General features: G+C 37.5%; 1 protein-coding gene and 2 non-coding genes across 6 annotated transcripts in view; 1 reads left to right on the forward strand and 2 right to left on the reverse strand.

Annotated features, from left to right (window-relative positions):
- Positions 1-26862, forward strand: part of TIFAB (TIFA inhibitor) — a 112514-nt gene that overhangs the window by 6561 nt on the left and 79091 nt on the right. For 2 of the 4 annotated variants that reach the window (XM_074213511.1, XM_074213512.1), the window contains exon 2: positions 21044-21215. The exons of the other annotated variants lie outside the window; for them this stretch is intronic. The gene's annotated coding sequence lies outside the window, so the exon portion shown is untranslated. The remainder of the gene's footprint in view (positions 1-21043; positions 21216-26862) is intronic. 4 annotated transcript variants of the gene reach the window in all.
- Positions 9861-9983, reverse strand: LOC141510758 (U6atac minor spliceosomal RNA). The gene has a single exon (XR_012475170.1). It is a non-coding gene; the product is annotated as a U6atac minor spliceosomal RNA (small nuclear RNA).
- Positions 17813-17935, reverse strand: LOC141510759 (U6atac minor spliceosomal RNA). The gene has a single exon (XR_012475171.1). It is a non-coding gene; the product is annotated as a U6atac minor spliceosomal RNA (small nuclear RNA).

Here is a 26862-nt window from a genome sequence, read left to right on the forward strand (position 1 = left end):
TGCATTTTACTCTCTTGTGGCAGATAAAGCTATCAGAAAATGAGGCAAAACAGTGTTCCTCAGGAGCCAGGTTCCACTGTTGGTCCACTGGGCTATGGGAGGAAGCAAGACTTCATGGCTTTAGCGTTTCTTATAGTCAACCTCTATTTGTGAAAGGCATTAATACTGGAAGACCCCAGATAAGTGTGATTTTTTGTGTGGTGATCTGCCTATCCTGTTGCAGGGATTCTTTTGCTTCATTCAATTCACAATGATCAACAGCTCTGGACAAAAAAGGGATTGTATAATCCTCTGTCATCTGTTCAATAATAACTAGGGTACAGTAGGAGTCAAGCAGAGAATGACTGGGAGAAATTGGAATTCCAGAAGTCTGACAGTCCCTTATTTGGCACATCTCTTAGTGCACAAAAGGATCCACTCAACCTGGTCTCTTTAGACAAAGACCTTCAAAACCATGGGCCTTTTTTAGGGTCATGAAAGCCCAAGGGAAGAGGCTGTTGTACACCTCCTTTGTATTTTCCAGGACTGTTTTCTCTTATGGGAGATACACATTGGCGGATGATTCAGTGAAGGAGGCCATCAAATATATCCAGATATGGAATATGTGTTCTTCAAAACCTTAAGGAGTCTAGTGAATTTCTGGGCTTCCTTCTTAGATCATGGGGAAGCAAGGATCAATTGCTTATTCTGGATTATGCCCTGACTCCTCTAGTTTTCCCCACCCACAGTACTCTGTAAACTTGACCGGGGAGCTACACCCTAGATTTAGATCTGATTTCCCTTGTCCTTCATATGGACCACCATCTGATCTAGGGACTCTGCCATTGTGGCCTCACCTGATTCAGTCAACATTATACTGTCAATTCCTTCAGGAAAGGGAGACTTTTCTCAGGGATCTGCCCACTAAATGAGGAAGCATGAAGGGGTGCTTAGGAAATCCTGGGAAAAGATGTTGAAAACATATTAGACTCCTTAGGTGAACAAAAACTGTTTCTAATTAGTCTCAGATCCAGGAATAGAGAAAAAAAGCATTGGCAGGATTCATAGTTGCATATCTTTTGCTCTAGACCTGAGCTACTTGGTCTACAACACTGATGAGATCAAGAAAAGTTATATAGATGTTTCTAGGTTCCATTTGTTTTCCTCATAGGTAACACAGAGTTATTGTAAGGAGAGCTGGTATAATGAAGTACCCTAGTTTTCTTCATCTCAATCACTAGAAAAGAAATATTGTTTATTTCTCTGGGGATCCAGTGTTATACAGGGTTAGCTCCATTGGGCAACTAACTCTAAGCTTCCCATTTATCCATATATGCCTAGAGGTTGTTGAAAGGGCCCACATGGTTATTTAATTCACAATATTTCTTTCCCACATGGTCTACCCTGTGTAGCCTCCCCTGAATCATCTAAATGGAGCAGAGGCTTTAAAGGATACCTTCCCTGTACAGTTGTACTATCACCCCTTGGCCTATCAGCTGCTTTCTTATCAACCTCATAGTTCTCTAGGAAAGGGGTGTCATTTTCCTCTGATCCCCAGTAGGGTGGTGGGCTCTATTACTTTCCTCCTTTCTCCTCCTCCATTCCCAGAGTATCTGTTCTCACTGACATCAGTATATACCAAAACCACAATTTTCCCAACCTCCTTCTCAAATTTTATCAATTGGGTAGCCCACACCTCCAGGCTGTATGGTAGGACTGACCCAAAGTTAAAGTTTGGAACTATTTAGGTAGCATTCTCCCCAGAAGGAGGGATATAATTGCCCCAGAGACAAGCTGGACATAGGATATAGGCTTGATCTATCAAATCCATTTCCTTATGGAGAGGTGGGAGGGAGCATCTCTACAGCTGTTCCTGACCTCATCAGAGTTGGAGACCAGGTAGCTGAGGTCCAGGGTGAATGGTATATATGAGTTGAGAACCCTGTTGGTGCTTATTTTTCTGTTGCTATTGCTGAGACTAGGTGGAAGAGTTTGCTTTCACTGGGAATGAGTCTAATATACTTTTTTTTTTTTTTTGCAAGGCAATGGGGTTAAGTGGCTTGCCCAAGGCCACATGGCTAAGGTAATTATTAAGTGTCTGAGACCGGATTTGAACCCAGGTACTCCTGACTCCAGGGCCGGTGCTTTACCACTGCACCATCTAGCCACCCCTCTAATATACTTTCAACTTCAGTGGCCAAAGCTTCTTGAATCCTCCTTTGTACTGCCATATTCCAATTGAAGTCAAGAAATTCATCTTTATAAATTGTCAAGTGAAAGATAACTTCCTTATCTCTGTTATCTAGAAAGGGACAAGTAGCCTTTGTTGACTAGAAGCTCTAATAAATTTAGTTGATTTTGTAAAAGTACATCCCCAGAGAGTTCCCCTGTGGACAGCATTGGTTCCATTACACCAGTGCCTCAGGAGCCATTGCTCTCGGGACTCCTAAGAATTCTGTTTGAACTTCTTCTGTAGTCATACCAACTCCAGGTCTGTCTATTCCCTGTATCCTCAAGAAAAGGAATCATAATCTTCCCTAGAGCAGATAAGCTATCTTTTTCTTTCTTTTTTCATTTTTTGTGTGTGGTATAAAAATGGAAGTTATAAATAGTACTTGATATTTAGATATCTACTTTAAAATGCCAGTAAGAAATAGAAATTAAAAGCACAAAGATAAGGAAAAAAGGAGACAAAAATAATGCTAACTTGCACTTAGAAAATCCTAAGGTAGGAGTTCTTAATCTGGGGTGCATAAAGTTGTTTTTTTTTAAATTTCATAACTGTATTTCAGTATTATTGAATTCCTTTTTAATTCTACTTTTAAAAATTTTATGCATTTAAAAACATTATTCTGAGGTGTTTCTGTGCTTCACCAGACTGTTAATATAATCCATGACATTAAAAAAAAGTTTAAGAAGCTCTGTCCTAGGAATCAACAAAGAAACCATTCAAGACCACAGTTTCAGCAGAGGTATAGGCTTCTAAATAAGAATAAATAAATAGCATTTCTAAACAAAAACAAAAATTCAGACAGCAAAAATAAAAAGAAAGTCTCATTAAGAGTCAATCTATCAAAATATACCCAATATTCATACCAATAGAATTACAAAATTCTTCCCAAAGAAATAAAACCCAGATAACTAGAGAGATAATCAGTCTTCCTGTCTAGGATATGATGAAAATGATAATTCTACTGAAATTTAATTTATAGATTTAGTGATTTAATCAGTCAAAGTACCATAGACAAACAGCATATAACTAGACAAAATAGTAAGGAATTCATTTTGAGAAACAAAAGATCTAGAATATCAAGGGAAACAAGGTGTGGGGCGCAGTAGAAAGGATGGGGAAATAGTATGTTCAGACCATAGGCTATATCACAACAAAGTAATCATCAAAACTCTCTGGTATTGCTTAAAAAATAGAAAAACAATCAATCAATCAGCCTAGTCAAGGAAGAATCAGATACAAATTCAATCCAGAATTCAATTCACCAAAAAAAAATTCATCTAAGAAAGGATCTCCCATTTAACAAAAAACTAGGAAAAATATAAAACAATCTGGTAGAAACTAGACCCAGACCACCATCCTAGATTAGATAACAAAATAAACTCAAAATGGACATATGACCTGAATATTAAAGCCCATCTTACTAAAAATTGGGAAAGAAGCACATCATACATCTTTTACAGGCATAGATGGTCATCTACATGAAATTGAAAAGATTCTGCATTAACAAAAATCATTGCATTCAGGATAAGAAGAAAACAGTTAAATATATATCAAATATATCTATAAGAGTTTTATATCCAAAATATGCAAATAACCAACATAAATCTATAAACAATAGCCTTTTACAATTGATAAGAAGTCAAAGGATGTAAATAAATAGCTCTTTACAGAATTTTTAACTTTTTAATAACTATATGAATATATGCTACAAATTACTATTAGCAAGCGAAATAGCAATCAGAAAACTCTGAGGTTTTACCTCGTAACAGCAAATTGGCAAAGATGACAAAAAATATGAATAGCTGATATTGTTGAGACTATAGAAAGACATCTCCATCAGTACATTAAAAAAAATTTTTTTTCATATTATCCCAGTTCCCCCATTAGCTTTCCTCCTTCTCCCCCCAGAGAGCCATTCCTTATAACACATAGAATTTTTTTTTAGGTTTTTCAAGGCAAATGGGGTTAATTGGTTTCCCTAAGGCCACACAGGTAGGTAATTATTAAGTGTCTGAGGCCAGATTTGAACTCAGGTATTCCTGACTCCAAGGCCGGTGCTCTACCCATTGAGCCACCTAGCCGCCCCTATACATAGAATTTTTAAAGTCAAAAAGGAAAAAGAAAAAATAATAGCATAATTGATCAAAACATGGAAAAAGTCTGAAAGCATATGCAATGTACAGCATTTGTGCATCTCCTATCTCTGCAAAGGAAAGGGGGTAGGAATGTTTTCTCATATCTCTTCTTTCCTGGCATGTTTGTCCTTTATAATTTTTTGTGGTTATTTCCATTTCTACTGTTCTATTCATTGTAAATATTATTGATTTTGGATTTTTCCTTCCTTCTGCATCAATGTACGTAGATTTTTTTCATACTTCTCTATATTCCTCACACTTGTCATTTCTGAGAGTATATGAATATCTCAATACATTCATGTACTGCAGATTGTTTAGTTATTCCCCAATCTATGGACATTTGCTATATTTCCTATTCTCCGCTATTCCACTGCCAAATGCTGATTTACACATTTTGGTGTATATGAGGACTTTCTTTATATCAGTGGCCTCCTTGGGATATAAGCATGTAATGAAATCTTGAGATTAAAGGGTACTTTATTTTAATAATTCCAAATTGCTTTACAGAATGGCTGTCCTTATTCATGGCTCCACCAAACAGTGTACAAGTATGCCATCTTTCTGTAACCCTTCCATGATTGACTGTTCCCATGTTTTGTCACTTTTATCAACCAAATCATTATTGGTAAAACTCTGAACCAGTCTAGCAATCCTGGGAAGCAACTTGGAATCAAGCAAAAAATGACATCCAAAACATTGATAACTCTTCACTCAAAAGATTGTCTTGTTAAAGTATGTACCCCAAGAAAATTAACAACAGAAAGTTTTATATACCCCAAATACCCATCATAGCACTTTCTGTAGGGAATGGTCAAAATAAATGAGATAACATGAACACAGTGGGACATGAATTGCATTACAAGAAATCATGAATATAGCAAACACAAATAATCATGAGAAGATTTCTTGTTAGAAGTGGGGGGGGTCTACATATGTAGAATATTGCACATAAGTCACACCCTTGCTATATTGGTTTGTCTTAACACTTCCTTTATCCTCTGTTTTTTTTTTAAATTCTTTATTAAAAGAATTTGCTCTTTCAGAGGGATGGGACAAGAAATGCATTAAGAAACAAGTGATGAAAATCATCAATAATGTTTTGAGTTTTATTTTTATTTTAATACTTTATTTTTTAATTACATGCAAAAATAATTTTAAACATTTGTGTGTGTGTTTATTTTAAGTTCCAACTTCTCTCTGTCCCTGAAATGGCAAGCAATTTGGTATAGGTTAGCCATGCACAATCACAATTAATGAATATTGATTTAAAGGAGAAGAGGAGTTCCCTATAGCCCAAGGTTGAGACTCCCAGCCTTCCCTAGTCTTAAATCACAGCACCATGCTTATCACAATATGAGGGTGACTACCTAGGATCCTAGTCTCAGCTTTGATCAGCAATTTGTAAGTGTAGTGGGATAAAGGATGCCTTCGTATTAAACCATGAGATCCCTCAACCAAGGAATTTTTTTGGATGCTCATAATTGTCATGCTCATCAGAATACTGGGGCAGCTGCTTAGCTGTCCCATTTGGAATAAAGGTGCATGAGTTATGGGAAGAAGATGTGGAGGTCTTTACCACTAGATCCAACTCTTGCTCTCTCCATATGAACAGTAATCTGACCTGTTGCCTATCTGGTTGGTTCATTTGGTTGGATCATTTGATTCTATACACAAGAAATCACTCCAAGGCTCATTGTAGTGACTTTATTATAGCATATTGACATTTAACTAACACTGGTAGTTGGTGGGTAGATTGCAGTAGTCACAAAGGCAGGCAGAACAGCAGCAAAATTTAATTGGGGACAGGGAAAAAATAGGCAGGACCCCAAGAGTTTTATATAAGGATTTTGGTGATCTTTAGTGCACTTGGATGATCTTTGAAGAAAGGAAGAGTCTCTGGGTACCAGCCAAGAGTGGGAGACAATCATGTATTCTGGGGACTCTCAGTGATTGTTCTCCACTTTAGGGATTTCAATGGGGATTATAGTTTCTTTCTAGGACATTCCTCCTTGATCATCTAGATGTGTGTAAGACAATTCTCCTTATTTCAAAATGACAATAGGATATATCTCTTTGATATCAAAGTAGAGATGCAGCATCTGAATATCTATGTCCTGGATCTTTGGATGCAGGATAATGAAGAGCTACCCAACCTCTCAACTTTTGGCCACTTTGGAGGTATTGGCCTTATACCAGGATTTGTGGGATTTCAGCAAACCTGCTAATAAGTTTCCACACAAAATTAAAACTATATTACAAGGAAGGGTTACAAGTTGGGTCCCAAATGCTAAGAAGGAGACATCAAAGAATTGCCCAGCAAAGAAACATCAAAGGACCATTTGGGGAAAAGATCTTCTCATCACAGATAACATATGTCATATGTAACTTCAGTCATGTCACTGATAAAAATGATAAATAGCATCAGGCAAATATGGATAACTAGTTTGCTCTATGAGAGACCTTCAGTCCAATTTGAATTTAGATTATGAATAGCTCCTTTAAGTCTAGCAATTCAATCATTTCTGAGTCCATCTTATATTATCATCTAGTGTACATTTCTATTTTTCCCCACAAAAATATTGAGAAATACTTTATCAAATACTTTGCAGATATTGAAATAAACTATATTTCCAGCATTCTTTTGATCCAGTTTTGAAACCCTGTCCAAGAAAAAGTAAGATTAATCTAGAATATTCTGTTCTTAATGAAGTCATATAGGCTCTTTGTAATCACCATATCCTCTTCTGGATTTTTTAATAACTCTTTCCTTTCTTTAATCTTGTCTTTCTTCCAGCAAAGCTTTATACACACACACACACACACACACACACACACACACACACACACACTAGGAATCACAATCTTATCTCATGTCTTTAACAGACTAACAAGATAAAAAACCCTCAATTACGTAGTGACCTAATAGTGGAAAGAAAGAAAAATTAAAATATAAACTAACTATATAAAATGGATGGTCTCACACACACACACACACACACACACACACACACACACACACAAGGGGGTTAAGTGACTTGCCCAACACACACACACACACACACACACACACACACACACACAAGTAAGTTGGATTTAAGTGAGGGGGTTCTGTGCAAAGTCACCAGCTTCATTTTCTCCTCCAGAGCCATCTGGGTCTACTGGCTAGATATGTATTAGGATGACTGGGGAATGACCCTGGATGCAGTGGGAGATTTTGATCTTTTTTAAAGCTAAGTCTTTCTCTGCTCACAGTTTGACTGAGGTAAAGCCCACCCAGTGATTAAGGTTAGGTGAAAGAGAGAAGAGAAAAAGAGGCCAAGAATGACCATTTCCAAAGAAAAAAAAATGAAGCTCAGAAGGTAAGACCCTCAGGGTTTTTCAGTGATTAAGACAGGTAAGAAAGAAAAGAAGCAAAAAGCCTCTTTTTCCTTAGCCCAAAAGAAGAAAAACACCAATCTGGGAAGATTAAGCAGTCTGGTTTCTGCCCCAAACAAAAACAATTGCTATTTACTTTCACTCTGAACCGGAGGGACTGAACAACCACCAAGTTAGTTGAGACACATTGTTGACCAATCAAGGAGAGCTAGAGTGATTGGGGCTTATAAACCTCAAGAAATCTTACTATGCCTTTAGGCAGAGTACCCACAATTATGGGAAGAAAGAAAAGAAGAGAGGGAGAGAAAGAGGAAGAAAGGAAAGAAGGAAGGAAGGAAAGAAGGAAGGAGGGAGGGGAGGGAAGGAGGAGAAGGGAGAGAGGGAGGGGGAAGGGAGGAAGAGAGGGGAAGGGAGGGAGGAAGGAAGGAAGGAGGGAGGAAGGAAGGAGGGAGAGGGAGAGAGGAAAGGAACAAGGAAGGGAGAGAGGGAGGAAAGAGGGAGGGAAGGAGAGGGAGGGAGGGAAGGAGGGAGGGAGGCAAGAAAGTAGGCAAAAAAGGAACTGTGTTGTTCAACCTGCCAGCAGTGGGGCCCACTACTATTATTCATAGAAGTTGATGTTTGTCAGAATGCTAGGTACATGGCCTAGAAAAGACTCCAGAAACCCTCATTTTCTCCCTTTTCTCTATCCCTCACTCTCCTGTGAAATGTTTTACTTATCTAAACTCTACTCTGTTACCACATAATGCTGCTGGTTGGCTATGTGGTCTGAGACTGAAAAATTACAAAAACTAGATCTGTAACCTAGAAAGGTGAAACTGTTACCTGCAGTTTCCTTAAGCAGGCTAGTATATTGCTTGGCTTTCAGTTTAGCCTCCGGTTGTTGATCTACAATCATCAAATGCTTGCTAATGAGTATACCTCTCAAAAGTTCCTATTGCTCTTGGTCCAAAGATTCCTTATCATCACTAATAAGGACTAGTTTGATCAAGAGACAGTTTTTTTTTTAAGGAATGAGGAAATTTCGTGGGTTGTAAGACCAGTTTAGGGGGGAGAATGAAGATTAGTGATAGAGTAAGGATGGTAGAGGACATACCCTATTGGAAAAGATGTGATGGGATGAGATCACTTGTGCATATAAAAGGTTTGCCATGGTAAGAAGGGTTATCTCTTCTTGTATATCTGGGGAGGAGTAGATAGTGGGGGGGGGGCATCTGAGTGTTGTGAGATGAGAAGGGGAAAAGAGAGAGCTCCCAGTGAATAGACTCAATTCTTGATGAAGTATGAGGGAAAAGTGCTCAGCTGAAAGGTTGGGGGAAAGGAAAAACTGTGGAGGGTTTGAGGGAGAATCAAAAGGTTTGGAAAAGACACTGGTGAATGAGATAATGAATCAAATAGGGAGGATTGCCTAGCATCTAGGACCCAGATAAGATTATGTATATATAACATAAGTATGTAGTACTAGTTTAAATGATTTCACGATTTTTGTCCAACTTTGTTCAGTAGTCTGTGAGTAGGAGTGAAAGAAGAGGATGGTGAGACTTCACAGAGAAAGAATTTCAAGAGGAAAAGGGAGCAAGAGACTAAAGAGAATAATAAAGAAATGAACTGATTCACCAAGGGGTCAATATGGAGAAGGGAGAGAAGTGTTAGGAGTGTTGGGGTGGTGGTCTGAGTAAGAATTGAAGATTAGAGAGACTGGAGGATATGATAATGAAGAAGAACAACATTTGGGGTAGTAAGGCAGAGGAAGAGGAAGGGTAGAATGACAATAGATTGTAATCAGTTAAGATAATTTCAGAGTTCATAATCATAGGAAGTGATAAATTTGAAGGTGATTAAAGTAACCAATATAATTTAATTAAGGTAAAAGTAAAATTGTTCCATCTGAGTTCCAGAAGTCACTTTCAGTAGGACAAAGTGGGGAAGACATAGCAAGATTCTTTAGATTGTGAGTTCCTTGAAGGTTGGAACTGCCTTTTGCCACACACACACACACACACACACCTGTATGACCTTGGGCAGACAAGCTCTGATTACTGTCAGAATTTTTTCCATCATAGTCCTCATGTTTGTCTAAGACTGGGTTTCTACAATCAGACGAAGACTATTCCCATGACCCCATCTCTTCTATTTAGGGAGTTATAGCCTGGTTAAGTGCCACAGAGTAGGTAGCTTAACCATATATGTGTTGAAAGGGTCACTAGTATCTCTTCCATCCTTAACCAAGGGGAGTGCTAACCTTCTCTCCTTTTGAAGAATACACATCTGCATTTGGAACTATCTCCAGTCATCCTGATGCATATCTGGCCCATGGACCCAGATGACTCCAGAGGAGAAAGGAAGGCTGGTGACTTTACACAGCCCTCCCTTACTTAAATCCATGTAAGTCATGGCATCACCTTCCTGATGTCATGGCCCTCTTTAAGAATGAAGGACAGGGGCGGCTAGATGACGTAGTGGATAAAGCACCGGCCCTGGAGTCAGGAGTACCTGGTTTCAAATCGGTCTCAGACACTTAATAATTACTTAGCTGTGTGGCCTTGGGCAAGCCACTTAACCCATTTGCCTTGAAAAAACCTAAAAAAAAAAAGAATGAAGGACAAGCAACAACCTAACGTTCCATAGCAGACATATGCTTCCAGTTCTGTAAATACTGATACTATTCCTTTTTACTCATCAGCCGTCTGTTCCAAAAAAAGTCTGTGTCCATTAACATTTCACATTCATATATAGCAACTTAGAAAGGACACCTTAGTGTCCATCTTAGGATTCACCTTAGTATGCATCTAAGTTCTGTCATTAACTATGTGATTGAGCACAAATCAGTTTGTAGCTCTGAGCCTCTATTTTACTTTCTGTAGTTAGGAATAACAGTATTTACATAAGATTTCACAGGGTGTTGTGGGAACAGTGCTTTAAGAAGTATAAGTACCACATAAATTTGTCAAGTATAACAAAGACATGTTTAGCCATTTTTATGAACTTAATCCTTAATAAACATGAACTTTTCAATATAAAAACAAAAAAGCTAATTGTACATGAAAAGTGTAAGCCTTTATAATGGAGGGCTTTTAAAAAATAATTCCAATTTAACTTGGTAGTTCTAATACTATCCTCCTTTTCTCTATCTCCATTAGAATTTCCTTTTGTTTTTTCTGTTTAATTTTAAAATGATTCATTGATATACTTTTCTCCCTTTTTAAATATCACTATAACTACCTTTCCAAAATCTCCCCCTTTTCCCATAAAAGAAAAATAAAAGCTTTCCCTTGCAACAAGTTAATATGGTCAAAACAAATTCACATATTGGGCATGGTTGAAGATGTTTCATTCTAGACCTCTAAACCAACATCTCTTCACAACAAATGGGAAATATGATTGATTCATCAGTGGTTTTCTTGAGTCAGTCATTCATTCAACACATGTTAAGGGTTTATTATAATGCCAGAAAAAATATTTATACTTGCTCTTAAGGAGCTCAGATTCAAATTATGGAGAAATTTTCATAGTAGACATATACAATGCACAAGTAAAGAGAAATTTCCGAAGGAATGAGCTCTAGCAGTAAAAATGAGATTGAGCTTAGCCATCTTTAAAAAGTTTATATTTGACATTCATTAGAATTTTTAAATTCCAAATTCTCTCCTCTACGGTCTCTCCTCCTTGAGAAGGCAAGAAATATGATGTCAGTTACACATGTAAAGTCATGTAAAAACCTATCTCTGCATTTGCTATATTGAACAAAAGGCAAGAAAGATAAAGTGAAAAAATTGTACTTTAATTGCTTTCAGAGTTCATTAGGTCCTTCTCTCAGAAAGTGAATAACATTGTTCGTCATGAGTTCTTGCTATTACTATATGCAGTCATTTACTATTTTGCCTCACTTCATTCAGTATCAGTTCATATAAGTATTCATAGGTATTTCTGAAAGCATTCTGCTATAATTTCTTATAGCACAATAGTGTTCCATCATAATCATTTACAATAATAACTTTCTTTGGCCAATTCTCAGTTGATAGGTAATCTCTCAATTTCCTATTCTTTGCCTCTACAAAGGGAGCTGCTTTGTACAAATTTCTTGGTACAAGTAGATCCTTTTCCTTTTTTTAAAAAATGTCTTTGGTATAGAGAGTCAGTATTGCTAAGTCAAAATATATGTACTGTTTTAAAGCCCCTTTGGGCATAACTACAAATTGTTTTCTAGAATAGTCGGATCAGTTTAAAACTCCACCAACAATGCATCATTCTTCTCACTTTTCCATATTTCCTCCAGTATTTGTCCTTTTTCTTTTCTGTCACACTAGCCAATTTGATAGGTATGAACTGGTTACCTTAGAGTAGTTTTAATTTGCATTTCCCTAATCAATAGTGCTTTAGAGCATCTTTACATGACTATTTATATCTTTGATGTCTTCTGAAACTGCCTATTCACATACTTTGACAATTTATTAATTAGAGAATGGTTCTTATTTTTATAAATTTGACTCAGTTCCCACTATTTTTGAAAAATAAAAGCTTTTTTTTCAGAGAAATTTGATATAAAAATTTCCTCCTAGTTGCCTGCTTTTCGTCCAGTTTTCACTGTATGGGAGTGTCCCAAAAGCTCAGGAAGCACCCCCAAACCAGGCCCAGGCTGGGAAAATGAGCAAGCAGAGAAACAAAAGGAAGACTATTGAGAAATATTTTGCAAATGAGCCCAAGAAGGATCAAAATACTCAGTCTGAAGATAAGGAAGCACAAGCTCCTGCATCTAAAGACTCCAAGAAAAACAGAAATTGGGCTCAGGCTATGACAGCTCAAAAAAGACTTTGAAAATCAAATGAGGGAGTTGGAAGAAAAACTGGGAAAAGAAAGGAGAGAGATGCAGGAAAAACATGAAAATGAAGTCAGCAGCTTAGTCAGGGAAATCCAAAAAAATGCTGAAGAAAATAGCATGCTAAAAACCAGCTTAGGTCAAATGGATAAAACAGTTCAAAAAGTTATTGAGGAGGAGAATGCTTTAAAAAAGCAAAATTGGCCAGATGGAAAAAGAGATAAGAAAACTCTCTGAGGAGAACAAATCCTTCAGACAAAGAATAGAATTCCTGGAGATTGATGAATTTACCAGAAATCAGGAATCAATACTTCAAAACCAAAAAAATGAAAAATTAGAAGAAAATGTGAAATATCTCATTGAAAAAACAACTGATATGGAAAACAGGCTTAGGAAGGATAATTTAAAAATTATTGGAATACCTGAAAGTCATGATCAGGAAAAGAGCCTTGACATCATTTTCAAAGAATTACTACAGGAAAATTGCCCTGATATTCTAGAAGCAGAGGACAAAATAGAAACGGAGAGAATCCACTGATCCCCCAGAGAAAGAGATCCCAAAAAACCAACCCCTAGGAATATTATAGCCAAGTTCCAGAACTCCCAAGTCAAAGAGAAAATATTACAAGCAGCCAGAAGGACACAGTTCAAATATCGTGGAGCTGCAGTCAGGATCACACAGGACTTAGCAGCAACTACATTGGAAGCTTGTAGGGCTTGGAATACAATATACCGGAAGGCAAAAGAGCTAAGAATGCAGTCAAGAATGAACTACCCAGCAAGGCTGAATATCCTCTTCCAGGGAAAAAGATGGACTTTCAATGAACCAGGGGAATTTCAAATGTTCCTGTTGGAATGGCCAGAGCTGAACAGAAGGTTTGATCTTCAGATACAGGACTCAGGTGAAGCATGGAGATTGGAGGAGAGGGGGGAAATATGAGGGACTTAATGAGGATGAACTGCATGTATTCCTGCATAGAAAAATGACACTGATAATACTCATATGAACCTTCTCAGTTAATAGAGCAGGTAGAGGGAGCTTTTATAGTTGAAACACAGGAGAAAGATGAATTCGAAGATAAAATATGGTGTAAAAATGGAGTCAATAGAAAAAAAGGGAAATGTAATGGGAGAAAGAAAAAGGAGAGGGGGATTAGTTCAAGATATTTCACATAAGATTTTTTTATTACAATGAGCTATTGCAATGATATGGAAGGGGGGAGGCAAGGGGGAATGAGGGAATCTTTGCTTTCATCAGAGATGGCTAGGAGAGGAAACAGCATATATACTCAATGGGGTATAGACATCTGGAGTAAGAAGGAGGAGGGAGTAGGGGGAAGGGGTGGGGATGTGAATAAAGAAGGAGAGGATGGACCATGGGGGGCAAGTGGTCAGCTATAACACATTTTCTTTCTTACTTCTTGCAAGGGGCTGGGATTGGAAGGCCAGGTGGATTCTGGGCCTAAGGGGTAGTATGGGAGCTCAGGGCTTCTTGGCCCCAGGACCAGGGATCTGTCTGCTGAGCCAGTCAACGACCCTACAGCAGAGTCAGAGTGAAAGGAGAGAGAAAACAGAGTACATGGTAGTGGAGAAATAAGAAAGGAGGGAGTTGCCATCAGCAATGGCAACGGTGGAAAAATATGGAAGTAACTTTTGTGATGAACTTATCATAAAGAATGAGATCCACCCATGACAGAGTTCTTGGTGTTGGAACAAAGACTCAAGCACATTTTTTGTTATTATTATTTGGGGGAGGGTGCAGGGCAAGTGGGGCTGGATGGCCTGCCTGGGGCCACATAGCAGGGTGATCTTTGGGTATCTGGGGCCAGTTTTGGACCCAGGTGCTCCTGGCTCAAGGGCCAATGCTCTGTCTGCCACCCAGCTACCCCTACTATTATTACTATTTTATTTTATTTTGGGTCTTTTTTTTCCTTCTTCTTTTTGGTTTTTGCAGGGCAGTGGGGATTGGGTGGCTTGCATGTCACACAGCTGGGTGATTGTTGGGTCTACGGGGCTGGATATGGGCTTGGGTGCTCATGGCTCCAGGGCCGGTGCTTCGTCCATTGCGCCACCTGGCCATACCTACAATTATTACTATTTTTTTTAATTTTAATTTTTTTCTCTCCCCTTTACCTTTTTTGCCCAAGCAAGTCTATCTATATTCATGGGGGAGGAGGGGTATTTTGTTTACTTGTAAAGAAGAATATTTTATTAATGTAAAAAAGACATTTGTACAAAATGAGAATAAAAAATAAATTAATTAATTATTAAAAGAAAAACTAGGAATCACAATCTTATCTCATGTCTTTAACAGACTAACAAGATAAAAAACCCTCAATTACGTAGTGACCTAATAGTGGAAAGAAAGAAAAATTAAAATATAAACTAACTATATAAAATGGATGGTCTCATCTGCTGTTGTAGCAATAACTTTTTTGTTTTTGTTTTGGCTAAGAAACACCTGCAGTTTTGTATAAATGATTACCTCAGCTATATAGTGATTGAGGACTTATTTCACAATTGTAAAAATATTGGATCACTTCCCCTTCTCTTTGAAGGGTAATGCCTTTTAATTTCAATAATAGAGCCTGCTAGGTACAAAATAGATGTTTGTCCTTCATTCTTTTTTTGGTTTGTTTTTTTATTTTTAGCAAGGCAAGGGGGTTAAGTGACTTGCCCAAGGTCACACAGGTAGGTAATTATTAAGTGTCTGAGACCGGATTTGAACTCAGGTACTCCTGACTCCAGGGCCTGTGCTCTATCCCCTGCGCCACCTAGCGGCCCCCTTATCCTTTATTCTTGAAGAAGACCATGATATCTGGAAGGTGATGCTATGACATACAAGTAAGTTGGATTTAAGTGAGGGGGTTCTGTGCAAAGTCACCAGCTTCATTTTCTCCTCCAGAGCCATCTGGGTCTACTGGCTAGATATGTATTAGGATGACTGGGGAATGACCCTGGATGCAGTGGGAGATTTTGATCTTTTTTAAAGCTAAGTCTTTCTCTGCTCACAGTTTGACTGAGGTAAAGCCCACCCAGTGATTAAGGTTAGGTGAAAGAGAGAAGAGAAAAAGAGGCCAAGAATGACCATTTCCAAAGAAAAAAAAATGAAGCTCAGAAGGTAAGACCCTCAGGGTTTTTCAGTGATTAAGACAGGTAAGAAAGAAAAGAAGCAAAAAGCCTCTTTTTCCTTAGCCCAAAAGAAGAAAAACACCAATCTGGGAAGATTAAGCAGTCTGGTTTCTGCCCCAAACAAAAACAATTGCTATTTACTTTCACTCTGAACCGGAGGGACTGAACAACCACCAAGTTAGTTGAGACACATTGTTGACCAATCAAGGAGAGCTAGAGTGATTGGGGCTTATAAACCTCAAGAAATCTTACTATGCCTTTAGGCAGAGTACCCACAATTATGGGAAGAAAGAAAAGAAGAGAGGGAGAGAAAGAGGAAGAAAGGAAAGAAGGAAGGAAGGAAAGAAGGAAGGAGGGAGGGAGGGAAGGAGGAAAGGGAGAGAGGGAGGGGGAAGGGAGGAAGAGAGGGGAAGGGAGGGAGGAAGGAAGGAAGGAGGGAGGAAGGAAGGAGGGAGAGGGAGAGAGGAAAGGAACAAGGAAGGGAGAGAGGGAGGAAAGAGGGAGGGAAGGAAGGGAGGGAGGGAGGGAAGGAGGGAGGGAGGCAAGAAAGTAGGCAAAAAAGGAACTGTGTTGTTCAACCTGCCAGCAGTGGGGCCCACTACTATTATTCATAGAAGTTGATGTTTGTCAGAATGCTAGGTACATGGCCTAGAAAAGACTCCAGAAACCCTCATTTTCTCCCTTTTCTCTATCCCTCACTCTCCTGTGAAATGTTTTACTTATCTAAACTCTACTCTGTTACCACATAATGCTGCTGGTTGGCTATGTGGTCTGAGACTGAAAAATTACAAAAACTAGATCTGTAACCTAGAAAGGTGAAACTGTTACCTGCAGTTTCCTTAAGCAGGCTAGTATATTGCTTGGCTTTCAGTTTAGCCTCCGGTTGTTGATCTACAATCATCAAATGCTTGCTAATGAGTATACCTCTCAAAAGTTCCTATTGCTCTTGGTCCAAAGAATTCCTTATCATCACTAATAAGGACTAGTTTGATCAAGAGACAGTTTTTTTTTAAGGAATGAGGAAATTTCGTGGGTTGTAAGACCAGTTTAGGGGGGAGAATGAAGATTAGTGATAGAGTAAGGATGGTAGAGGACATACCCTATTGGAAAAGATGTGATGGGATGAGATCACTTGTGCATATAAAAGGTTTGCCATGGTAAGAAGGGTTATCTCTTCTTGTATATCTGGGGAGGAGTAGATAGTGGGGGGGGGGGGCATCTGAGTGTTGTGAGATGAGAAGGGGAAAAGAGAGAGCTCCCAGTGAATAGACTCAATTCTTGATGAAGTATGAGGGAAAAGTGCTCAGCTGAAAGGTTGGGGGAAAGGAAAACTGTGGAGGGTTTGAGGGAGAATCAAAAGGTTTGGAAAAGACACTGGTGAATGAGATAATGAATCAAATAGGGAGGATTGCCTAGCATCTAGGACCCAGATAAGATTATGTATATATAACATAAGTATGTAGTACTAGTTTAAATGATTTCACGATTTTTGTCCAACTTTGTTCAGTAGTCTGTGAGTAGGAGTGAAAGAAGAGGATGGTGAGACTTCACAGAGAAAGAATTTCAAGAGGAAAAGGGAGCAAGAGACTAAAGAGAATAATAAAGAAATGAACTGATTCACCAAGGGGTCAATATGGAGAAGGGAGAGAAGTGTTAGGAGTGTTGGGGTGGTGGTCTGAGTAAGAATTGAAGATTAGAGAGACTGGAGGATATGATAATGAAGAAGAACAACATTTGGGGTAGTAAGGCAGAGGAAGAGGAAGGGTAGAATGACAATAGATTGTAATCAGTTAAGATAATTTCAGAGTTCATAATCATGGAAGTGATAAATTTGAAGGTGATTAAAGTAACCAATATAATTTAATTAAGGTAAAAGTAAAATTGTTCCATCTGAGTTCCAGAAGTCACTTTCAGTAGGACAAAGTGGGGAAGACATAGCAAGATTCTTTAGATTGTGAGTTCCTTGAAGGTTGGAACTGCCTTTTGCCACACACACACACACACACACACACTGTATGACCTTGGGCAGACAAGCTCTGATTACTGTCAGAATTTTTTCCATCATAGTCCTCATGTTTGTCTAAGACTGGGTTTCTACAATCAGACGAAGACTATTCCCATGACCCCATCTCTTCTATTTAGGGAGTTATAGCCTGGTTAAGTGCCACAGAGTAGGTAGCTTAACCATATATGTGTTGAAAGGGTCACTAGTATCTCTTCCATCCTTAACCAAGGGGAGTGCTAACCTTCTCTCCTTTTGAAGAATACACATCTGCATTTGGAACTATCTCCAGTCATCCTGATGCATATCTGGCCCATGGACCCAGATGACTCCAGAGGAGAAAGGAAGGCTGGTGACTTTACACAGCCCTCCCTTACTTAAATCCATGTAAGTCATGGCATCACCTTCCTGATGTCATGGCCCTCTTTAAGAATGAAGGACAGGGGCGGCTAGATGACGTAGTGGATAAAGCACCGGCCCTGGAGTCAGGAGTACCTGGTTTCAAATCTGGTCTCAGACACTTAATAATTACTTAGCTGTGTGGCCTTGGGCAAGCCACTTAACTCCATTGCCTTGAAAAAACCTAAAAAAAAAAAGAATGAAGGACAAGCAACAACCTAACGTTCCATAGCAGACATATGCTTCCAGTTCTGTAAATACTGATACTATTCCTTTTTACTCATCAGCCGTCTGTTCCAAAAAAAGTCTGTGTCCATTAACATTTCACATTCATATATAGCAACTTAGAAAGGACACCTTAGTGTCCATCTTAGGATTCACCTTAGTATGCATCTAAGTTCTGTCATTAACTATGTGATTGAGCACAAATCAGTTTGTAGCTCTGAGCCTCTATTTTACTTTCTGTAGTTAGGAATAACAGTATTTACATAAGATTTCACAGGGTGTTGTGGGAACAGTGCTTTAAGAAGTATAAGTACCACATAAATTTGTCAAGTATAACAAAGACATGTTTAGCCATTTTTATGAACTTAATCCTTAATAAACATGAACTTTTCAATATAAAAACAAAAAAGCTAATTGTACATGAAAAGTGTAAGCCTTTATAATGGAGGGCTTTTAAAAAATAATTCCAATTTAACTTGGTAGTTCTAATACTATCCTCCTTTTCTCTATCTCCATTAGAATTTCCTTTTGTTTTTTCTGTTTAATTTTAAAATGATTCATTGATATACTTTTCTCCCTTTTTAAATATCACTATAACTACCTTTCCAAAATCTCCCCTTTTCCCATAAAAGAAAAATAAAAGCTTTCCCTTGCAACAAGTTAATATGGTCAAAACAAATTCACATATTGGGCATGGTTGAAGATGTTTCATTCTAGACCTCTAAACCAACATCTCTTCACAACAAATGGGAAATATGATTGATTCATCAGTGGTTTTCTTGAGTCAGTCATTCATTCAACACATGTTAAGGGTTTATTATATGCCAGAAAAAATATTTATACTTGCTCTTAAGGAGCTCAGATTCAAATTATGGAGAAATTTTCATAGTAGACATATACAATGCACAAGTAAAGAGAAATTTCCGAAGGAATGAGCTCTAGCAGTAAAAATGAGATTGAGCTTAGCCATCTTTAAAAAGTTTATATTTGACATTCATTAGAATTTTTAAATTCCAAATTCTCTCCTCTACGGTCTCTCCTCCTTGAGAAGGCAAGAAATATGATGTCAGTTACACATGTAAAGTCATGTAAAACCTATCTCTGCATTTGCTATATTGAACAAAAGGCAAGAAAGATAAAGTGAAAAAATTGTACTTTAATTGCTTTCAGAGTTCATTAGGTCCTTCTCTCAGAAAGTGAATAACATTGTTCGTCATGAGTTCTTGCTATTACTATATGCAGTCATTTACTATTTTGCCTCACTTCATTCAGTATCAGTTCATATAAGTATTCATAGGTATTTCTGAAAGCATTCTGCTATAATTTCTTATAGCACAATAGTGTTCCATCATAATCATTTACAATAATAACTTTCTTTGGCCAATTCTCAGTTGATAGGTAATCTCTCAATTTCCTATTCTTTGCCTCTACAAAGGGAGCTGCTTTGTACAAATTTCTTTGTACAAGTAGATCCTTTTCCTTTTTTTAAAAAATGTCTTTGGTATAGAGAGTCAGTATTGCTAAGTCAAAATATATGTACTGTTTTAAAGCCCTTTGGGCATAACTACAAATTGTTTTCTAGAATAGTCGGATCAGTTTAAAACTCCACCAACAATGCATCATTCTTCTCACTTTTCCATATTTCCTCCAGTATTTGTCCTTTTTCTTTTCTGTCACACTAGCCAATTTGATAGGTATGAACTGGTTACCTTAGAGTAGTTTTAATTTGCATTTCCCTAATCAATAGTGCTTTAGAGCATCTTTACATGACTATTTATATCTTTGATGTCTTCTGAAACTGCCTATTCACATACTTTGACAATTTATTAATTAGAGAATGGTTCTTATTTTTATAAATTTGACTCAGTTCCCACTATTTTTGAAAAATAAAAGCTTTTTTTTCAGAGAAATTTGATATAAAAATTTCCTCCTAGTTGCCTGCTTTTCGTCCAGTTTTCACTGTATGTTTTGTTTCTTTAAGAATTTATATGCCCTGGGGGTAATACACACACACACACACACACACACACACACACACACACACACACACATTTTGTATTGATATTACTTCATTGTCTATGGCACTTTTTAGGAAAACTTGTTTGTCTTGATTGTCCCTTTTACTTACTAAGATCTATTTTGGGGGGCTTTTGCTTTGTCTTGAAATCATGTTTTTTTACATTTGTCTTTTTTTAAAAACTCAGTTGAAGCATAAAAGATTCTGAACTAGTCCCTTATTTCAACTCTTGTGTGTGTCTTTCTGTTCCAAATGTGTTTCTTTTAAATAACATGATGGATTCTGGTTTCTAATACATTCTGCTATCTGCTACCATTTAATGGGTGAATTCATCTCATTCACATTTATAATGTTTGTCCTTCATTTTCAAAGACCATTGGCATTAGGGAAGTGAAACTATGATAAGCACATGAATTGGATTTGAGTGACGGGAGGCTATGCTAAGTCACCAGCCTCACTTTCTCATCCAGAGCCATCTGGGTCCAGTGACCAGATATAAATCAGGACTACTGGAGATGGCCCAGGATGCCAGGTAATCAAGGTTATTGAATTGTCCAAGTTCACACAGCTAGTAAGTGGCTAGTGCCTGAGGCTGGATTCAAACTCCTGTCCTCCTGACTCCAAGGCCAGTGCTCTGTCCACTGCACCACCTAGCTGCCTATCATTCATATTTACAATTATGATGAGTAATTGTATTCTTCCCTCTATTCCATTATCTTCTGTTTGAGTTTAGTGTTGAATGAAACTAGACAAGGCAGGAGGCGAAGGTGAGGAAGGAGAGCATTCCAGGCATGGAAAATGAAAAGACGCAGAGCTGATAGATGTGTGTGAACAACAGCAAGAAAACTACTGTCACTGGATCATGAAGACATTCAAAACAGTAAAGTATAAGGAAGATTGTAAAGGTAAGAAGGAGTCAGGTTGTAAAAGACCTTAAGAGAAAAAAAAAGAGAATTAGTATTTAAACAGCATCTCCTATTTTCCAAATACTATGCTAAACATTGGGCAAATATCTCATTTGATCTTCACAAGGACCCTGGAACATAGATGCTATTTTTATCTCCATTTTATGGATGAGGAAACTGAGGCAAACAGGTTAAGGGATTTATTTAAGGTCACACAATTAATAAGTGTTTGAAGCTGCATTTGAACTCAGTTCTTCCTGACTCTAGGCCCTCTTCTTTATCTACTGTGCCAGCTAGCCACCTTAAAAACCAAATGGAGAATTTTTATCTTGAGCATAATAGGAATCCATTGGAGTTTATTGAATTTGGAGTGGCAGGGAGAAGTCCTGTCATAAATTTGTGTTTAAAAAAATTTTTCGCAAATGAGTAAAAGATATAGTGGACAGACTTAAGGCAAAAAGAATAAACAGAGCTCCTCAACAAATTCTTTACTGTCATAACTTGACAGTGGCACAAGACAAGATTTGAGAAGTATTGCCCCTTTAAGGGTTTACTATGTGCCAGAAAAAAAATTTGTACTTGCTCTCAAGGAGCACTGATCTTTATTATGAGCACTGATCTTTATTTATTATGAGCTTGGAGAGGGGGTAGAAAAAACTCATGGGAGAGAAAAGGTATACAAGTTCCAGAAATAAATACTTAAGCAAGATGAGCACTGAGAAATTTGATACTGAAGATGCTAGATGAGCATGGTGGTTTGCTAAGGCTTATTTAAGTTCTCTCAGCCTCAAACACAATTTGCAATCAGACCTGGCAAATGAGGCTATATATATGCACAATTATACCTTGTTTCATGAATGGTTCATTCACACAAGTGATTACCCTTTTAACATAGATGGACACTGGATCAGTGGGAGCTTGTTTACACATATCCTGTCACTCTTACATGCAATTAAATAATGCATGATAAACAACACTGCATGTCATTTAACAATCACTGTGACAATCTTGAAATCTCTACACCTTTCCATCAATGTGTGATTGTAAAGTTGTGTGCTTGTGAATGTTATTTGTAAAAGTCTGTTCATTCCCTTCTCAAATTTTCATCAAGGATGCCATTGATGTCTATCTAAATTACTTTCATGAAGATACTGTAGAAGTGGAAAAGTAGATGACATTTTACATCATTGAAGACACAAAATTGGCATTTTATCTTGAAAGTAGTTGTTGATATTTTCTTGTTTGCCCTTTTTTGGGTAAAAAGTATGATGATTTTTTTTACAAGTGTATGGTGTCCTCCCCTCTTTCAAGATGTCTTGAAAATCACTCCACTAGTCTAAAAATTTTGTCATTGCTAGCAAAGACATCCTTTTATGTGTATTTGAATAAAGTTTATATTTTTCTTTAGTGTCATTTCTAATTCTCTTATGAAGCACATCAGAGAATGGGATTTTGTCTTTGTTCATTCCTGCTCGACTCTTTCTGATCCCATTGGGGTTTTCTATGCAAAGATACTGAAAGTCATTTGCTATGTCCTTCTCCAACTCATGAAGAAACTGAGGCAAATAGGATTAAGTGACTTGTCAAGGGTCATACAGCTACTAAGTGTCCGAAGTCATAAGTGAACTCAGGAAGATAACACTTCCTTGCTTCCTCAAGGACTAGGATATAAGAATGCAAGTGCCATGGTTCCACTGGCATTGGTGTTACTTTTCTGAAGTCACAGCTCTCATGATTATCATATTTGCATATTGTACAAACCTAGGAGAAATGGCTAACCACAAGAGATAGCCAGTTTGCCAAAGGATATTTAAAGCTAGAGAACTGAGTGATAAATTGATAAATACAGAGTCTTCTCCTTGGATTTTAAAAAACAAAATTCCCAAGAACAGGATAGAGAACAGAATATCTGAAAAAGATCTAGGGACCACAAGTTCAATATGAGATAATAATATAATAGAGCAGGCAAAAAAGCAAATGCAACATTGGATTACATCTATGAGTAAGAACATTATAATTTCTCTTTCAGACCCAAAATAGGTTATTTAGGTTCACTCTGGGGGAATAGACATTGATAAAATGGAAGCTATCTAGAGAAGCTTGAAAAGGGTGGTCAGAATCAGTTAAAGGAATTTCAGATGTTTAACTTAGAAAAGAAAATACTTTGTGGGGGGGCATCATAGTTGTTTTAAAGAAGCTGTTTAAAAGGACTGTCTTATGACAAGATTTAGATTTGTTCTGCTTGACCTCAGAAGGAAGAACTAACAGTAATGAGTAGAAGTTGTGAAGAGACCAAAAAACAAGATTGTTGTTGAATTCCTACTAGGGAACTTTAGTGAACACAAGCTTTTTCTATTTAACTCAAACTACAAGTGGTTAAAGGTTTGGAGGTGGCAACAAAGGTAGTTTTTTGCAAGGTGCTCAGTGTCAGTTCCTCCCCTAGAAGAGGTATAGTAGTTATCAGTTCTAGTCATCATCAGTAGCTTCTTAATCTAGGAGTGAGATGGGGCCAATTATCTCTAAGGGGCAGAGATCAGGTGTGTCATGACTAATCCACAATTCTCAGTGATCTTGCAGGGCACTCTTTGGGGTTTTCCAATCTTCCCCAGGAGTCACACCACATAGGAATGATGGACAGCTTGAATGGAGTGACAGAGTTACTTTCCTGAAGCACTAAACATCCAGCCCAATATTGTTGTAATAGTTACCAATGACACTGAAGACACAAACCTTATATGTTCACTAACTTTTAGTATTTTTCTAAATAAGAATGATCTTCAAAACTACATCTATTAGTGTCAGCCTTAATAGGAAGGGACATAAGATAGATCTCCTCTAGGGACTTGGTCTTCATGCCCTTGACTGGATGGTCCAGCTTGGTGACAGGAAACCACTAATTTGTCTTCTGCCTTTATTACCTTCTTACCTCAGCCCCAAATGAAGAAGCTACTTTGGACTATGACTCCACAGTCCTAGGGTAGTGTTTTCTGCCATTTACTGTTCATTATTTGTAGAAGCAACTCTCCTACATCCTTAAGAAACCTTCACTAGAACCTACCAAGACTAATTCTCCGTGAAAAAATGAATAGGCACTGAATAGTGCCTCTTCCTCTCCTCACTGCTTTCTAAACCCTCTATTACCTTGTTTCACTCAATTGTAACTGCTCTTGCCAAAGTAAGCAATGATTTCTTAATTACTAATTTTTTTCCTTGCTCAATGTCCTTTCTGACTTTTCTGTGGCATTTGATGTTGATGACTACTTTATCCTCCTAGATATCCTTTTCTTTCTGGATTTCATGACTTTTTCTTGCTTTTCCTCCTTCTTATTTAACTTCAGGATCCATTGCTGATTCTCTTCATCCATGTCTTGTCCACTAACTGTAAATAGCCTACAAAGCTCTGTCCTGAGCTAAAAGAAAGCCCCCAAGAGCTGCCATTCTAATGGGAAAGGACAACACATATAAGGGAATTGAAAAGCTGGAGTTGGAGTCAGGGACGGAAAACACCTGTGCTGGACATGATATTGAAGTTCAGAAAATAAAAAGAGGGAGATGATAAAATGAAAAATGGTATTTTCAGGAGATGAATCTGGCAGCATGGAGTGGTGGATAAAGAAAATCAAGAATGAAACCAAGAATATCCTGCTGACTGAATGATGGTAGATAAGTCATATAACCTCTCAGTTTCTCAGACAGTTGTGGTTTGCCTTAGGAGAGGGAGTTTCCTCACTGAGAGTTCCCTAGACCAATGGAATTAAAGGTCCAATCTCATCTCTCTCTATCAAAGAAAATAACTGACAGTAGTGTACAGAATCAGAGAGAAAGTGATTTTTAGAGTGAAGAGATCTGGGGTTGAATATTTTCTACCCATAATTAGTACAATAGATTAGATAGAACAGTAACTTACTTTGGACAAGGCACTGTACTAAGCATGGGGTGAACAATGACAAAAAACAAAGAGTTTCTGCCTCAAAGAGCTTACATTCAATTGAGATAACTCACATATTGACATAATGAATCCATTCATCCATCCACCTATCCACCTGTCATCGATTCTTCCATCTATCCATCTAACTAATCTATCTGTCTATCACGTGAATACAATCAAGACTTAATAAGGAATTTAATTTCCATATTAGCTTTTCCCCCTCCCCCTTAGAGGCAATGTAGTGTGGTAGTTAGATTACTAGATTTTGAGTTAGGTGCACCAAAGTTCAAATTCTACCTCCTACACTTACATGCTATGTGATCATAGAACCATTTAATCATACCTCTGGAACCTATCTCATAGGGGTGTTGGAAAATGCAAATGAGATGATATCTCTAGAAGAATAAATTAAATGGCAATTGTTATTATTTAAAGGCAGCATATTGCCTAGAATTGTAGACAAGAAGTCAGCTGTGTGACCTTGGACAACACATTAAGCTCCTCACTCATTACCCTTAGTGTCTACATCTGTAAAATAGAGACAAAAATAGCACAGGTTATTGTAAGTCTCAAATGAAATAATGTGTGTGTGTGTATATATATATTGAATATAGAAAACTTTATATCTCTATCTAATTGTTAGCTATTAGAGAAGATTTATATCTAACTAAGAATCATTGCACAGATGATTCAGGATACAGAACATTTGTTTTACCAAAGAATTAGCTCTGTTCAAACTGTAAAAAGGTAGGCCATCAAATAGGTGAACAATAGGATCATACCTAGAGCTCAGAATATGATGAACTAGATAGGCCTTTGAATTGTTTTTGGCAAAACAATGAGGCTAAATGACTTGCTCAAGGTCACATAGCAAGCAAGTATCAAGTGTCGGAGACCACATTTGAACTCAGGTCCTCCTGACTCCAGGGCTGGTGAACTATCCACTATCTACTAGCCATCTAGTTATTCCCTAGACAGGTCTTTGGATATCATATAGTTTAGTTCTTTTTAAGAGGGGTTACCTGCAACCAAAGGAGGATAAGAAATTTTTTTAAGCTCTCACAGTGAAATCATGAAATTTGGAGCTGATTAGAAAGTAAGACATCATCTAGTTCAGTTTCCTCATTTTACAGATGGAATCCCAGAAAAGGAAAAAGGTCTGTCCACATTCTAGATTTTAGAATTTGAAGAGATCTTAGAGATCATGGGGTCCATTGACCACTTTACAGATGGAAAAATAAATGGCAGAAGGAATTTGTCCAAAATTATACAATGAAGCTTTGAAGCTTTAAATATCTTCTAGTTTAACCCCCTTCATTTAACAGATGTAAAGTTATACTTTTTTGTTTTGTACTCTCAAACTACCCATTTATATAATGCTTACAAAGTGCCTTACATTCAGTATTTCTTTTTTTTAAATTTATTTTATTCTTAATTCATGGAACAAAACAAGCACTTCTTCAACATAGCACAACAAAAAGATTATTGCCCAAATTTGTCATTCATAACTTGCCTTACATTTTAAATACATAATAAAGTTACCATGTACATTTCTTTTCTTTTTTCCTTCTTTCCACCCCCTCCCTAGAAATGGCTGTCATTATACAGAAATTGGTATAAATATATATATATATATATAAAATTATTCTATATATAATTCTATTTATCAGTTCTTTCTCTGGATGCAGATAGCTTCTTTCTTCATATGTCCTTTATAGT

Source organism: Macrotis lagotis, chromosome 1 (genome assembly GCF_037893015.1).
Source record: "Macrotis lagotis isolate mMagLag1 chromosome 1, bilby.v1.9.chrom.fasta, whole genome shotgun sequence".
In the NCBI taxonomy this organism is placed as follows: Eukaryota; Metazoa; Chordata; class Mammalia; order Peramelemorphia; family Peramelidae; genus Macrotis; species Macrotis lagotis.